The sequence below is a fragment of the Chenopodium album genome, chromosome 17 (genome assembly GCF_948465745.1).
Source record: "Chenopodium album chromosome 17, dcCheAlbu1.1, whole genome shotgun sequence".
NCBI classification, from domain to species: Eukaryota; Viridiplantae; Streptophyta; class Magnoliopsida; order Caryophyllales; family Amaranthaceae; genus Chenopodium; species Chenopodium album.
This window is the reverse complement of record NC_137850.1, coordinates 46,213,155-46,227,516: the sequence shown is the minus strand read 5'-3', so window position 1 is coordinate 46,227,516 and position 14,362 is coordinate 46,213,155. Positions and strand designations below refer to the sequence as shown.

The window sequence follows — 14,362 nt, the reverse complement described above, 5'->3', positions numbered from 1 at the left end:
GGAAATGTGGGGAAGGAGAAGTGGAGGTGCGGTCAAAAAAGGAGGGGAAAATGTTGGCCGGAAAATAGAGGTTGAAGGGGAAGGATTTCCACCGGATTAATGGAGGGAGGGGAGAGGTCCGATTTAAGGAAGGGGAAAGAGAAACGGAAAAAAAAAAAGAATTAATTTATTTTCTTAACTTTTTTTTTTGTTTAAAGTCTTTTTTTAATGTTAAAAAATTAAATTACCTAAAGAACAGGTAGCCGGTCAACTTGGCCTGATAAAATAGAATGGGGAGTAAAGGTGGGATTAATCATGTATAATCAAAAGGTTGGATTAATAAAACAAGACCGGCAAAAGGTTGGATTATTATAATCAAATTTTCCTTTGGAAAATTGACCAAACCGTATTTTGCGGTTTAGTTTGATTTAGACTCAAACCGCACCAAACCAGACCATGTTCACCCCTACTCAAGATTACACTTACGCGTAGAAGTGTTGGGTGTATGGGTTTAGTAACGTCGGATTGACTTAGGTCTATTTTAAATTTAAGTCTTGTTAAATTATTTTTTTATACTCGAAACTCAATTTGTTTTTTTCGAATCTGGGCAGTTGAGTTAGTTTTTAACATCTCTAGATACACAGTTAGTCTTTGTGTAATCAGCTACATTTAGTTTTGTTTGTTTTTATTCAAAATTATATTATGCGTAGAAGATGGTAATGATTTTTTTTTTTCCCTTTTATGTATTAAAAAACTTGAGCTTGACATTGCAAACAAGCTAGGTAGTGAGCCAAGCTCAAACTAGCAAGCTAAACTATTGTGCGTCAAGATCTCATACATATTTTGTTTTACTTTGTTGGTCTTGTTTGAAAATTGAAATCTTTATGGATTTTAATAGTTTTTCCAACTTATTGATACCAATTAGAAGAATACATATGCATGTGTTATTAAATATAAAGAGGGAGCCCCAGTTAATCTCGGAGATTAACATTTCAGTTTATCTCTCCTCACAACTTTATGCATTGATCTCTGTGCCACTTTATTATTTTCATTTTATCATTTAAATAATAAAAGAAAATGAATAAGTTGTGAGAGGAGATATATTCACATATTTATCTCATAGATAAACTTGAATTTACCCAAATATAAATGTGTAAATGCACAAAATTAAACAATTTAACGACTATTATAATAAAATAAAAGAACACAAGTGTATACATAAAAGAACGTGACATTATGATATTTGCTTTATTTCATTTTCAACTATCACGTGTTCTTTTATTTAATGACCGATTCTTCAATATATCAGTTGTGACGTGTTTTTAATTTTGATACATACTAAAAATCGTACATATGTGTCCATCTGTAAAAGTGCATCTATGAAGAACGATTATTTGTCCTTATGATTCTTTTCATAGCAAGAGTCGTAAAAGAAAATTTATGTTTTAAGTAGAACTTTGAGAACAAGAGAAATATCGATGATGCAAACTAACATGCCGTAGCTTCGTTGAAATGATAGTCATGCACTCTGCCCCTCACAACTACTACTACCAAGGAAACCAACATGTGCCCAATGATTTTGAAAAGGCTAATTGTTAAAATATATTTGTATGTCGTTAGATGTTGTTAAAACATTGAAATTTTAACTCTAACGGAGTGTGTTAATAATTAAGTACGACGTATATTTTATTAATAAATCAATTTTATAATTCAAAGAAAAATAAAGTTCCAAAGCACAGTTAAATAACTTCTATTTTTTATCCTCAAAAAAAAAAAAAAAAAAAAAAGTTCTATTTTTACTTGCTTTAAAGACAATAATTTATACTCATACTTGTAAGGTTTTTTTTTTTTTTTTTTTTTTTTGAGAAAAAGTTGTAACACGTAAGTAGCTAAATACGGGTTGATTTAAAAATAAATAAAAATAAAAAAAAAACTCTGAATATGAACGAAGTATTTGGAAAAATTAAGGTTTGACCATCCCTTACATTGACCACAATTCCACAAATTCTTTCTAGGAATTGTGAGTGGAGGAAAAAAAAAAAAAAAAAAAAAAGATGGCCAGGCTGTACATCATCTCTTGGTCAACTATTTCTCTATTCCCTTATATTTTTATCCTAACGTCCCTAAAGTCATAAAACCCATAATGCTCAAAAGGGATTGAAAATAAAGGTTCGCTCATAAATCATGACGAATTTTAGGGCTATACATAAAATTGAACATTCCACACATATATATAATCATATGCATTAATGCATGTTATTTGGTGTTATTAAATGTTTAGTAATTTTGTTTTTAAAAAATTGTTTAGTAATTTTTACTTGTTTTTCTTAATAATGCACAATAAAACACTTACAATAAAATTTAGCAATTTCTTTCGATAATAAAATTCGCACGACAATGAATAAAGACGTTGATAGAATATACTCTCACAAACCCCCTCATTCCTAAAAGATTGTTCGTGAATTTTTCACTCGAAATACACATTTTTGAGCAACAACATTTTTACTAAATCTAACAAGTTAATACTTTGAAATTACACATACATCAAGATAAATCTAGAAGAACTACCCTAACCTACACATGAGTATATGATTCATCAGTATATTATTGATAAATATTCATGGCTAAAGTTATGACTCTTTAACCAAGACATTTCAAATAAGACAATCTTTAAAGATCAGTGACGGGTACAATGTAACACTATATATCAATCTTATACATGAAATCAGCCGATCAACTAAAGACGCGACATAGATATGTACATACGTAGCATACCAATTCAAGCACTGTACTTCATTATTTGAATTCCATAAATGAGATGAAAACTTACGTGCACGAGATGGTCCGTAAGGCTTACCCTTATTATCACTAGCAATTTTGCTTTAAGATAAGATTATAAGACGTAACTACACAAGGGTCAACACATAAAATTTAGATGATCGTGATTTATGCCTAATTATTGGTTGCACACATTAAGGGAATAATTATCACATCAGTAGGTATGCCATGCAAATTGAATGAATAGTCATTAATTATTTAAAAATCACTTCAAAGCCAAAGGTCATTAACATGTAACAACTAATTTCAAGCCAGTACACAAGATTAATTATTACTATAAATAAATAAAGACATAGACAAAATATTCTGTTAGTTGTTCATAAATCAACACCATCAAAGTTTGCAAGTATATGATATAGTAGTATATATCTAATCAACTTCTTTAAAAATTACAAAGTTGAAAGAAATAACATTACAAAATATATTTACTCTAGTATTGTAAATTAAACAAGTTTGCATGAAAAGAGAAAAATATTAATTATGATTGTCTTTAACATACTTATGATGACCTACACCAGGACTAGGACCAGAGTCCTTGCTTACACTGAATACTTCAAAGTGTTTGAGCCTCTTATGCCCTGCACCACCTCGGCTAGGACCCGAGCTCATCATCGACCCAATAGCGAAGCTCTTGTCGTCTTGGTTGTTGGAATGTAACCGCCGAGCATCCACCTCCGAGAGAATAGAGCATAAAATGAGAGAGAGAAGGAATAAGAGTGCCATAATTTTACTCATACAGTATACAATATGTTTAGGAGTGCAATGCATCATAAATGATGTATGACTTTGTTACTTATAATATATAGCAATTAGAAACTTATATATATAAGGAATTAAGGACAATAGAGGTTGTGTGTCGTAACGTTGAAGGCAAAAGGCTTGTGCTTGTGCTTTGTGCAATTTGCATGAAACAATGCTTATTGTGGGGGTTTATACTTTATATAGTATTTTAGAATTTAGAAATTTGTGTTTGGATTTTTTGGACTTCGTTAAGAGGGGGACATAATATAATTCAAACAATTATGTTGATTAAATTTAATTAATTTGGGACTTGTATTTTCTATGGCCGCCTAAATTTTGATATTCATTTAATTTGGTTTCAAAGTAGGAAGGCAACAAAGAAAATCCCAAAATTAAGTGGAAAATTAACGAAGCATTTTTGAAGGGATATAGTGAAACATTGGCCTAGGAAAATGACTTGACATAATTTGATCGAGTGTTTGGAAAAATTAGCTATTAGTGAGTTCCAAGTCTTCCTACAAGCTTTTTGGAATTAATAAGAAGTCTAAGAGCAAAATTTTTGCTGGCTACTATTCAGTTCAGTTCAGTTCAACTCCAATCAGTTTAATTCATAATTTTCTTCTCTCATAAACAATTCATTTCAGCTCAGTTCAGCTCAGCTCAACACTCTAATCAGTTTAGTTTAGTTCAATTGTTTTTAATAAATCGGAACAGGCCCTAAAAGGACATGAAATACTTAAAATGATCTTTTTAGATGTTCTACTTTAATTTTATATTATTTGATCGCATACTCCGTATCTACATATTGTTAACTTGAAATGTCTAAATTCCTAAACTCAGCTCGGGACGTATATTCATTATTGCCGGGATTATTTAGTTTCCAATTTTCCACTTTTGTTTCAAACTTTAGCACTAATTTTTAGAATCTAGCTGCTACTAGTTTTTTGTTATTGAATTTTCAATATTCTACTAGTTTTTCTTATTGAATTTTCAGTATTTTGTGCACAATTTTGTATAATTATAGAGTAAGTATCAATGTACCATATAAATTCGAATTATTAGTTAAAGTTTAGATTTAACTTTTAGAGTGAAAATTCAAAATGGATGTTTGAATTTTTATCCTTATTTGAAATTAAAACTTTAAGCTTAAAATCGTTCCGTAATTAAGACTACAAACTATAAAAAGACGAAAAGAAATTTCCCTTTCTGTCTTGACAACTTCAATAGTTTCGCTTGTAAAAGTAATACTACGTATAGTTTTTGATTAGACGACATGGGCCTTTATTTAACAAAAGTTAGCAGAAGGAAGTTATAAACTACAGTATGAAGAAAGTTATGGTAAGTAAGTCAATAAGAAAAACATATACAACTTAGTTAGAGAAAGCTAGAAAGGTGATCATATCATTTTGTTAGACTACAGTATCGGGCTGATTAATGTCATATCATTTTGTTAGATTGAGCTATAACCATGCCAACAACATATACTACGTACAACTTAGTTAGAGAAAGCTAGAAAGGGTCAGACTGGGAAGAATTGTGAATCAAGACTAGACTTTTACACCCAACGATGTCAATTGGAAACTTTGGACTCACCTTTTGAGAATTTGTTCGAACCCGTTAAATTTAGTCCAAGTCATCTCGAATCGTGCCTAACACTAAGGGCCTGTTCTCTTCGGCTTAATTTCATTTCATTTTTGTTCAGTTCAGCTCCAATTATTTCAGTTTAGTTCAGTTCTTAATTTTCTTCTCTTATAAAATATTCAGTTTATTTGGTTCAGTTCAATTCAGCTCCAATCAGTTCAATTCAATTTAGTTTAGTAAATCAGAACAAACCCTAAATACATTAAAACACTCATTTCCTAGTCAAGGTAAAATTTGGCTTAAATGAAAAAAAAATGATGAAAATTTCAAGTGCAAATGGGCGTATAACTGTTATTTATTTGGGATGCATATAGGCGGGCTAACTGGTAAATTCACTTAATTTTTGTGATTTTTTTAATTCCTACAGTGGTATTTTTAATATACTATTGTACATACTCTCTTCGTTTTTTTTTTAAATGCATCACTTTAATTTTTGCACTATTCACATACCATGGTTGACTTATTTTTTTCACCTCTATAATATAAATAAATGTTATTATATAATACTCCCTCTGTCCCAGTTTACTTGCAACATTTTGACTGGACACGCTTGCCGATGCACATGTTTGACCGTTGATATCTTTTATTATATATTTAACTAAGTTATAAAAAGATTATTTTAAGAAACTATACATTGAAATAGACCTAACAACATCTTACATGATTACATTGACTTTCATATAATAGCTAAAAAAGATGGTCAAAGTGAGATGTGTGAATAGTGCAAAAAGTCAAACCGTTGCGAGTAATTTGGGACGGAGGGAGTATATTGTTAGATTCATCATAATACGGAGTATCTAGTTTCATAATATAATTTTTACTAATTAACATTTAAAGATATTAATGGTTAAAGTTGCGTCTCGACAAATGTGCCGATCAAAGTGATACAAATAATTAAAAAAAAAAGCGAATACTATTTATAGCCATTATTGGTAATAGCGGTACAATGTTTGTATTGCTAGAAAAAAAAAATTCACCACTCTTTTGTCTTATAGCCATGTAAATAGCAGTTATGTGTCAATACTAAACCGAAAATTTCAAGTAGGTATCGTACATGTTTATGAATGTGAATTATAACTAGAGGATCTACCCAATGAAGGAGCTTTGCTATTTATGTATCATTGTATATTTTCCATGTTCTTTTTCAATTATAACATTAGAGTTTTCATGTTTGTAAATACATATTTTATATCATAATATATCTAATTATACTCATGAAAGTTTATAAAGAGTTACAGAGTATTATTTTGAAAGTATAAATCGAGATAAATATAACAAGACTCTACATGACTGTTTTTCTAACGTATTAATTCACAAAAAATATCAAAATAGTGTGTGTGAATAGTGCAAATTAAAAATTCAAATTTTATTAAAAAGAACAAAGAAAGTATAATACTAATCTAACAACATATTATATATAACATCAATTGATTTTGATAATAGTAAAATATATGGTTAAAGTTAATACTTAGTATTTGTATAGTGTCAACGGTCAAAATCAAAAGGTCGGAAGTACTCAAGAACAAAGACAATATTTATTATTATTATTATTACTCCGTATACATAGTATTATTATTATTTAACTATTTATTTATTTATTTTATGGGACATCATCACTCATCAGTTCCCCACATCCCAACTGAGAATAGCCAAATAGGTACAGTGGCCGACTGCCCCACTGGCCAGCATAAAACAGGTACTGACTACTGAGTCTAACCAAACAGTGGGCTTATGTAGTTTGTTTCTTTAAAGCAAGAAATGGACCCTGACCACCTTTTTTTTTTTCTTATTGGGCCTAATGAAGCTAAATGATCCATTTATAGCTAGGTATTTGTATTTATAAAAGGACATACTCATATTTCATGTGGCATTAGTGCATTACAGTTTTTGTCACTATCATTTGTCATGATGCTATCACTAATAGTTAGTAGAATTATTCTAATTCAGACGAGATGTAAAAAGTCTCAATTCAATTGAAGACTATAAAAAAGTGAGTCATGAATATATACGAAGCATAAAAGTACACTATTATTGCTGTGTTATTGATAAAGGTGTTAATTTGAATGTTCGGATCAAATTTGGTAAGGTCGAATTTATTTTTAAATTTGAATAATGCTAAATTATTGGGGGTGTTTGGCAATTGGTTTTTTACTTAGTTTTTGGCTTTTGGCTTTTTAGTTTGGTCAAACAATCAAAGAATATGTTTGGTAGTTGGCTTTTTTGTTGGTTTTTAAGCTAGCTTTTCCGCCAAAAGCTAATAAGAGTAGTTTTTTCTATTGCCTTTTGGCTTGTTGGCCCACTTTATCACTAATAAATAGCTAACAATCATTAATAATTTTACTACACACTTTTATAAACAACCAGCTTAAACAATAATTTAAAAAGTCAACCCATACAGCTAATACTTCCAGCTAGTCAAACAAGCCAAGCAAACAAGCCAACAGTCGATTGCCAAACTAGATGAAATTTGAATTAGACATTTTTCAAATTGGTTTCAGATCAGGTTAGGTCACATGTGATTTTGACATCTCAAGTCATCAACAAGTGATTCACATCCCAAAATTTTTTTTAATAAAAATGTAAGTGAAAAAAATAATATGCAAGTATAATACGTATAATGAAACATTTTTTAGCACATTAAATGAAAACCCAACGTGGGGGATTGACAAAAAGAGGTTTGTCTTCATTTAAACATCTAAAAGACACCTACTTCATCATCATCGAACAAATTATGTTTAATATACTCCCATTATATTTAGAGTTTTGTTTGTGTAAAAAGAAAATTAAAAAAAAAAAAAAAAGGTTTTGTTTTCTTCAATAATTAACATTTTGTTATATAGTGCTGCAACGGTCCACCTTATAGTAAAATGGATGCATAACCACATATTTTTCCACTTTATCTATTCTATTCAAGACAAATAATACTTGTATATACTATATATAATAAGTTCAGTCGTCTTACATTTATTTATTGGCTCAAACAAATGTACATACTCTCAAAATTAATTTTGCTTCTTGTCCAATTGTTTGAACACCAATAATGGAAGAAGAAAACCAAACAATTCATGTTTTAATGGTAGCATTTTCATCCCAAGGTCACATTAACCCTATGCTTAGACTAGGTAAACACTTACAAAACAAAGGCCTTCATGTTACTCTTGCCGTCACTGAAATTTTCCTCCATCGAATTGCGAAGAACCACCATTCGACGACTGCCACCACCACCACCACCGACAATCAGATCCCCTCTATATCGGGGATCGATATCGTGTCCTTCTCCGATGGGCTAAGCCTAGAGTATGACCGTAAGAGCAACCTAGATACGTACATGAAGACACTAGCCGAATTTGGGCCGGTAAATTTGACTAGCCTTGTTACGTCTCTAGGTTGTGACATTACTAGTCCAAAGAAATTTTCATGTGTTATAAATAACCCTTTTGTGCCATGGGTTGTTGACGTGGCGGCACGACTAGGAATTCCGTGTGGTATGCTATGGATTCAACCATGCACACTCTTTGCAATCTACCATGGATTTTACAGTAGTCCTGAAGATTTTCCTACGAAAGAAAACCCCGAAAAGAGCGTGAATTTACCGGGTTTACCATTGCTACAAACTTCTGATCTTCCTTCTTTTGTGCTCCCTTTTAATGTTTTTGGGAGTCTAGCAAATGTGTTTTTTGAATCTATGGAAAACATTCATAAGTTGAGGTGGGTTATGGCTAATTCTTTCTATGAGCTAGAGAAAGAAGTGATTGATTCTATGTCAAAATTCGTCGTGATTAAGGGAGTCGGTCCATTAGTCCCTTCTACACTCTTAGGCCAAGATGATCATGAAGGGCGCGATTTTGTTGGGATTGATATGTGGAAAGCTGATGATAGATGCATAGAGTGGCTTAACCAAAAGGATCCTAACTCGGTAGTTTACGTGTCATTTGGGAGCTTGGTAGTCCTTTCGAAAACACAAATGGAGAGTATGGCAACCGCGCTAAGGGAGAGCAAGAGGCCGTTTCTTTGGGTGGTGAAGCCGTCTGAATTTCAGATGACCGAGGGTGCCGGTGAACTTCCTAAGGGATTTTTGGATGAAACTAAGGAGCAAGGGCTAGTGGTACCATGGTGTCCACAAATTATGGTTTTGTCACATAAATCTATTGCTTGTTTTGTAACACATTGTGGTTGGAATTCTATGTTAGAAACAATTAGTGCTGGTGTTCCTGTTATTGCTTACCCAATGTGGACTGACCAGCCCACTAATGCTAAGCTTATGGCTGACATATTTGGTGTTGGGCTAAGGTTAAGGCCCAATAATGATGGGCTTGTTGAAAGTGAGACAATTAGGGAGTGCATTGAAGAGATCATGGATGGACAAAGGGCGGTCGAGATTCGGGCCAAGGCAGTGGAATGGAAGTCCATGGCTAGGGATGCGGTGGCCAGTGGCGGATCATCGGATCGGAATATTCAAGAGTTCGTTGATGACATTGTTAAACTATCGTCATCTCATTAAAATGCAATGCAATGTGGATTCTTCTACAAAGTGTCAAAAGTTCTTGATGAAGGTGACGTTTGTATTTTGTAATGTCTTACTATGGACCATATTGTTATCCTTTGGGCCTATTGGGCTATAAGTGAATCTTTGGGCCTATTGGGCTATATGCTTTTTATGCTAGCAACTAAAATCCTGCGAATCTCATTTTGTATTGTTGTGAATATAGAAATTACTAGAGGACTTTCGTATGGGGCCCATTGTTTTGTTAAAATGCTAATGCATACCATGACCTTGTTTGGCAATTGGCTGCTGGCTGGTTTGATTAACCGGTTTGACTGGCTGTTTATATAAGCTTTTTTGTTGACTGTTTGACTTTTTATTAGTCTAAAAACATGTTTGGTAAAATTGGCTGTTAGATGTTATTAGTAACTTAGGTAGCTAAAAGCCAAAGAGCTTGTTTGGTAAATGGCTTTTCATTGGCTTTTTAATTGGTTTTTGGCTTTTGGTTTTTTTATTTGGTCAAACATCCAAAATTTGTGTTTGGTAAATGGCTTTTTCAGCCAGTTGAAAAGCTGACTTTTAAGCCAAAATGAAAAAGCTACTTTGAGTAGCTTTTGGCTTTTGGCTACATAAGTTACTAATAACATCCAACAGCCAATTTTACCAAACATGTTTTTTAGACTAATAAAAAGTCAAACAACCAGTCAAACAAGCCAATTAAACCAGCCGATAGCCAACAGCCAGCAGCCAATTGCCAAACAAGGCCAAAAGCTACTCCAAGTAGTTTTTTCATTTTGGCTTAAAAGCCGGCTTTTCAACTGGCTGAAAAAATCATTTACCAAATACAAATTTTGGATATTGACCAAATAAAAAAACCAAAAGCCAAAAGCCAATAAAAAGCCCATTTACTAAACAAGCCCCATGTTTGAATTTGGTGCAGCATAAATAGGAGTATTCTACATGTGAGCCATTTGGACAGTCGTTGGTAAGATATAATTTATTGGTACAAATGTTTGTTCGCACGTTTAATGTCAATTGCTCTTTTCAATTAAGTACTCACTATGTAAATTCCTAATAATTATATATCGAAAACATGGCTTGATCACATCGATTGGTGGTGGGAGCTTAGCCATAACATCATATCGTACTCCTTGCTTTTTCCTAATAATTTACTTTATTGCAATAAAAAAGCAATTCTGTATAGATATGAGTTTTGGGTGAGGCCTTCTATATGATTTAACCTAGCTCAACATAAGAAATTGTGCACATTGAGGATGGGGAAGAGTAAGGAGATAACACTACTCTCTTCGATTTTTTTATTTTATTTTTTTAATAAAGTGTTATACTTATAAAATGCGATCATTTTTTAAGTGTTATAGTTTTATATTTAGCAAATTATTCCATTTTAATACTATATTTATCACTCCCCTCATGCACTTTGACACTAAAAATATTGTAGCTTAAAAATGTAGATTACCATTGAAAATGCTCCTTAAATGTCCTTTATGATGCGAAGAAACTAAAGGTTGTACACTTGTACTAATTTGAGGTTAGTGGATCGGAATTACTTGTGAGTTGAGGCAATCCATTTTTTTTTCTTTTTCTTTTAAATAAACACGATATCTTTAGACAAAATAAGAAATCTTAAGACAATGATTATAAGTTGTGAACCAAGGCATGAATTAGATGGTTTCAAACACTAAGTAGGCCTCCTTTAAGATCTATAGGAAGTATCTTGCTGCGTAACTTCGTCTGGCCCGAAAGTGTTCTCCTAGGCTCCTACCCAAAATCTCACAAACAATTATATAATCAAGTCATACTTTAAATTAGTGAACCTACTCCTAATACAAAACACGATCTGTGTATTATGTATTCTATAGGATTTGTAATTTTGTGAGGTGGAAAAAGAAAACAGATGAGGATGCATAGAACACAGTCCAACTGTACACTAATAAATCATGTGTTTGATGTGTACACCCAATGTTACTTATTCCTACCTCATTATTACATTATTTATGACATTATATTAGCAAATTATCTATCATATTCAATTCGTTATAAATTAAAGTAGCAGCCACAATCATGCATTTTTGGTTGTTGTACAAACTACATATTCATGTGCTACAAGATTGAATTAAAATATTGTTAGTTGTACAGTGTTTTTAGATTCTTTTTACTTTGTACAGAAAGCTGTATTTTGTTTGCATAGGAAAGCTTAGTTTGTCATTATTTAAGGACGACACTATGATCTTATTGATCATTTATCCTCTCAATCATGGATCTCTTCTATGCTCTTTTAGAGGTTTTACACATGTGTAGTGATCTAGAAGTAGGGAGGAAACAAACCATGTAATAAACACTTAATCAACTGATGATCGATCAAGTGAGGTTTCATTATGTTAAGACTAATCATTAACAACGAAAAGTAGTGTAAGCGGGGTTGGTAGGTTACACTACTTTTCATTTGCTAATATAATGTGATTAATCCCTAAGTCTCTTCATTCTAGAACCATTGACACTGTGGCTCATTTAACTTTTTTTTTTTCTTTTTTCTTTTCACTATTCATCTACCAACTTTGACCTTAAATTTATAGTAAGGTATCAAACACAAATTTTGATTGTCATCAAATATGTTGTTAGAGCAATACAAATGTAAAGTTTCATGATATCAACTTTTTTTTATTACTTATATTTAATTATATATATTTAAATCCAAATAAGTGCATCACATTAACATGTATATTAAGTTTGAATGTGTCAATTATTCTGAGATGTATGTAGGAATGAAGTAATATTGTTCTCACGTATTCTATCCGTTAGACAATTGACACAATTGCACGTCAATATATCCATGGCTTACTTTAAAAATGACAACGTTCCCAATTTTATTTTGGCTCCCTTCACTCAAACTTCTACAATTAATAATTGTTCCAATTCAATTTATTATAAACATCTTAATAATCCTTCATTAAGTTTTGAATTGAACGCAACTTGTCACATGCTTTTAAGAAAATTGTAGGTTGGTGACTAAAAATAATTTTTATCTCCATTTTATATTTTTTGCAACTTTGGGGTATTATTTGTGAGATATAAAATAGTTTAAAATTGCAAAAAATATAAAACGGAGGTGATATAATATATTAAAGTAATGTTAATGAAGTATATTCAATGGTTAGCATGGTCGACAAAGAACATATAACAATATCTATAATCAATCAAAGTGTAATACTACGTATGTACAAGACAAGTGTTATAATTAATCCGAAAGAGAGTCCAATGGAGTAGACGGTAATACTACTGATAATCCTAACCCTCCGTACGATTTCAACCTCTAAAAAAGTTAGAAGAAATTAGAGTGAATTGTGACCCAAATAGTATATCCTAGATACAACGTTTATAATTCCCACACAATATCATTTCATTACAAATAGAAGACTTAATGGTGATTGTTTGGGCTATAGTTCCACACTTTCGTATCTATCATCATTAATGTGCTTCTTCGTTACCTTATGTATAACAACATCCAAAAATGTTCCTCTCAAACTTTTTTCTCGAATATATTTGATAACACAACTAGGCAAAGTATATACACCATTGATATTATTGAAGATAAATTAAAACGCATATGAGCGAGAAAAGAATTACGTGGGGGAATTCTCTATTATTTATTTTAATTTTTTTTTAGCAAGCAAAATAATACGATTAGTCGATTAGAACTCCTAGTATATAACCAATTAATCCATTCTTTTAGGTGATTAAGGTAGTAAGTGTAAATCATTAGTATAAGAGTTAAACCAATAGTAACGAGCAGTGATTATAGCTATATGTGGCCACAAATTCCACCACTAATTAAATTGGCCTTCCAAAAGGTATTTAACTTATAGTTTGGAGTTGAAAGGTCCTTCTTTGAACTCCACATCAACAATAATGTTAAAAATTGTGCATGTCAAACATAAGTAAATAAATAAATAAAGAGTTAAAAAGTTGTCCAAGGGATCTTTCACTATCGCTTACTAGAATTAATGACACAAAGCTTATTCAGTGCTTTCATCTATTAAATGTTTAAATTTTTAGAAAGAACTATACTTAATATCTTCTTTAATTAAATTAAGAAAAATACTATATATAGCCCTAAAATTTATGTATAAAGAGTTAAAAGAGAGAAATATTAATGAAATATAGGAGTATTAATTCCACTGATTATATTTCGCTGGCAGGATACCAAATTGGATCTAATAATTTAGGTACCCACAACATTTATTGTACCAATTAAGACAATCTCTACTCTCTAATTAATAATGAAATTTGAAGTTCAGTTCTCATTTGAGCGAAGAGAATAATGAGATGTAAAGTTTAAATGACTAGAGAAGAAAGAAGATTGTTAATATCACTTTATTGATGTGATTCTAAACCATAAAAATTCAAACCTGCAATATACAATTAAACAGGCAGAAAATATACGGAAACACTTATTTTTATTAATATTTTGTGGATTACAACTCTCATAAATTTCTTGATTCCTCTCTCCAAAGGGCTAGGGTTTTAATATTTGTTTGTAGTACGGGGCCTTGTCGGCTTATTTCATACTATGAACCTACAATGTTTGGTAGTAGGGAGGAGATGGAGTCTTTGTGACTTATTCCATCTGAGCCTCCTTAAATCTAGAAACGACGATTGGGA

General features: G+C 31.5%; 1 pseudogene; it reads left to right on the top strand.

Moving 5' to 3' along the window:
• Window positions 1-8,188: 8,188 nt before the first annotated feature.
• Window positions 8,189-9,930, top strand: LOC145588226 (UDP-glycosyltransferase 84B1 pseudogene; annotated as a pseudogene).
• The last annotated feature ends 4,432 nt before the right edge of the window (window positions 9,931-14,362 follow it).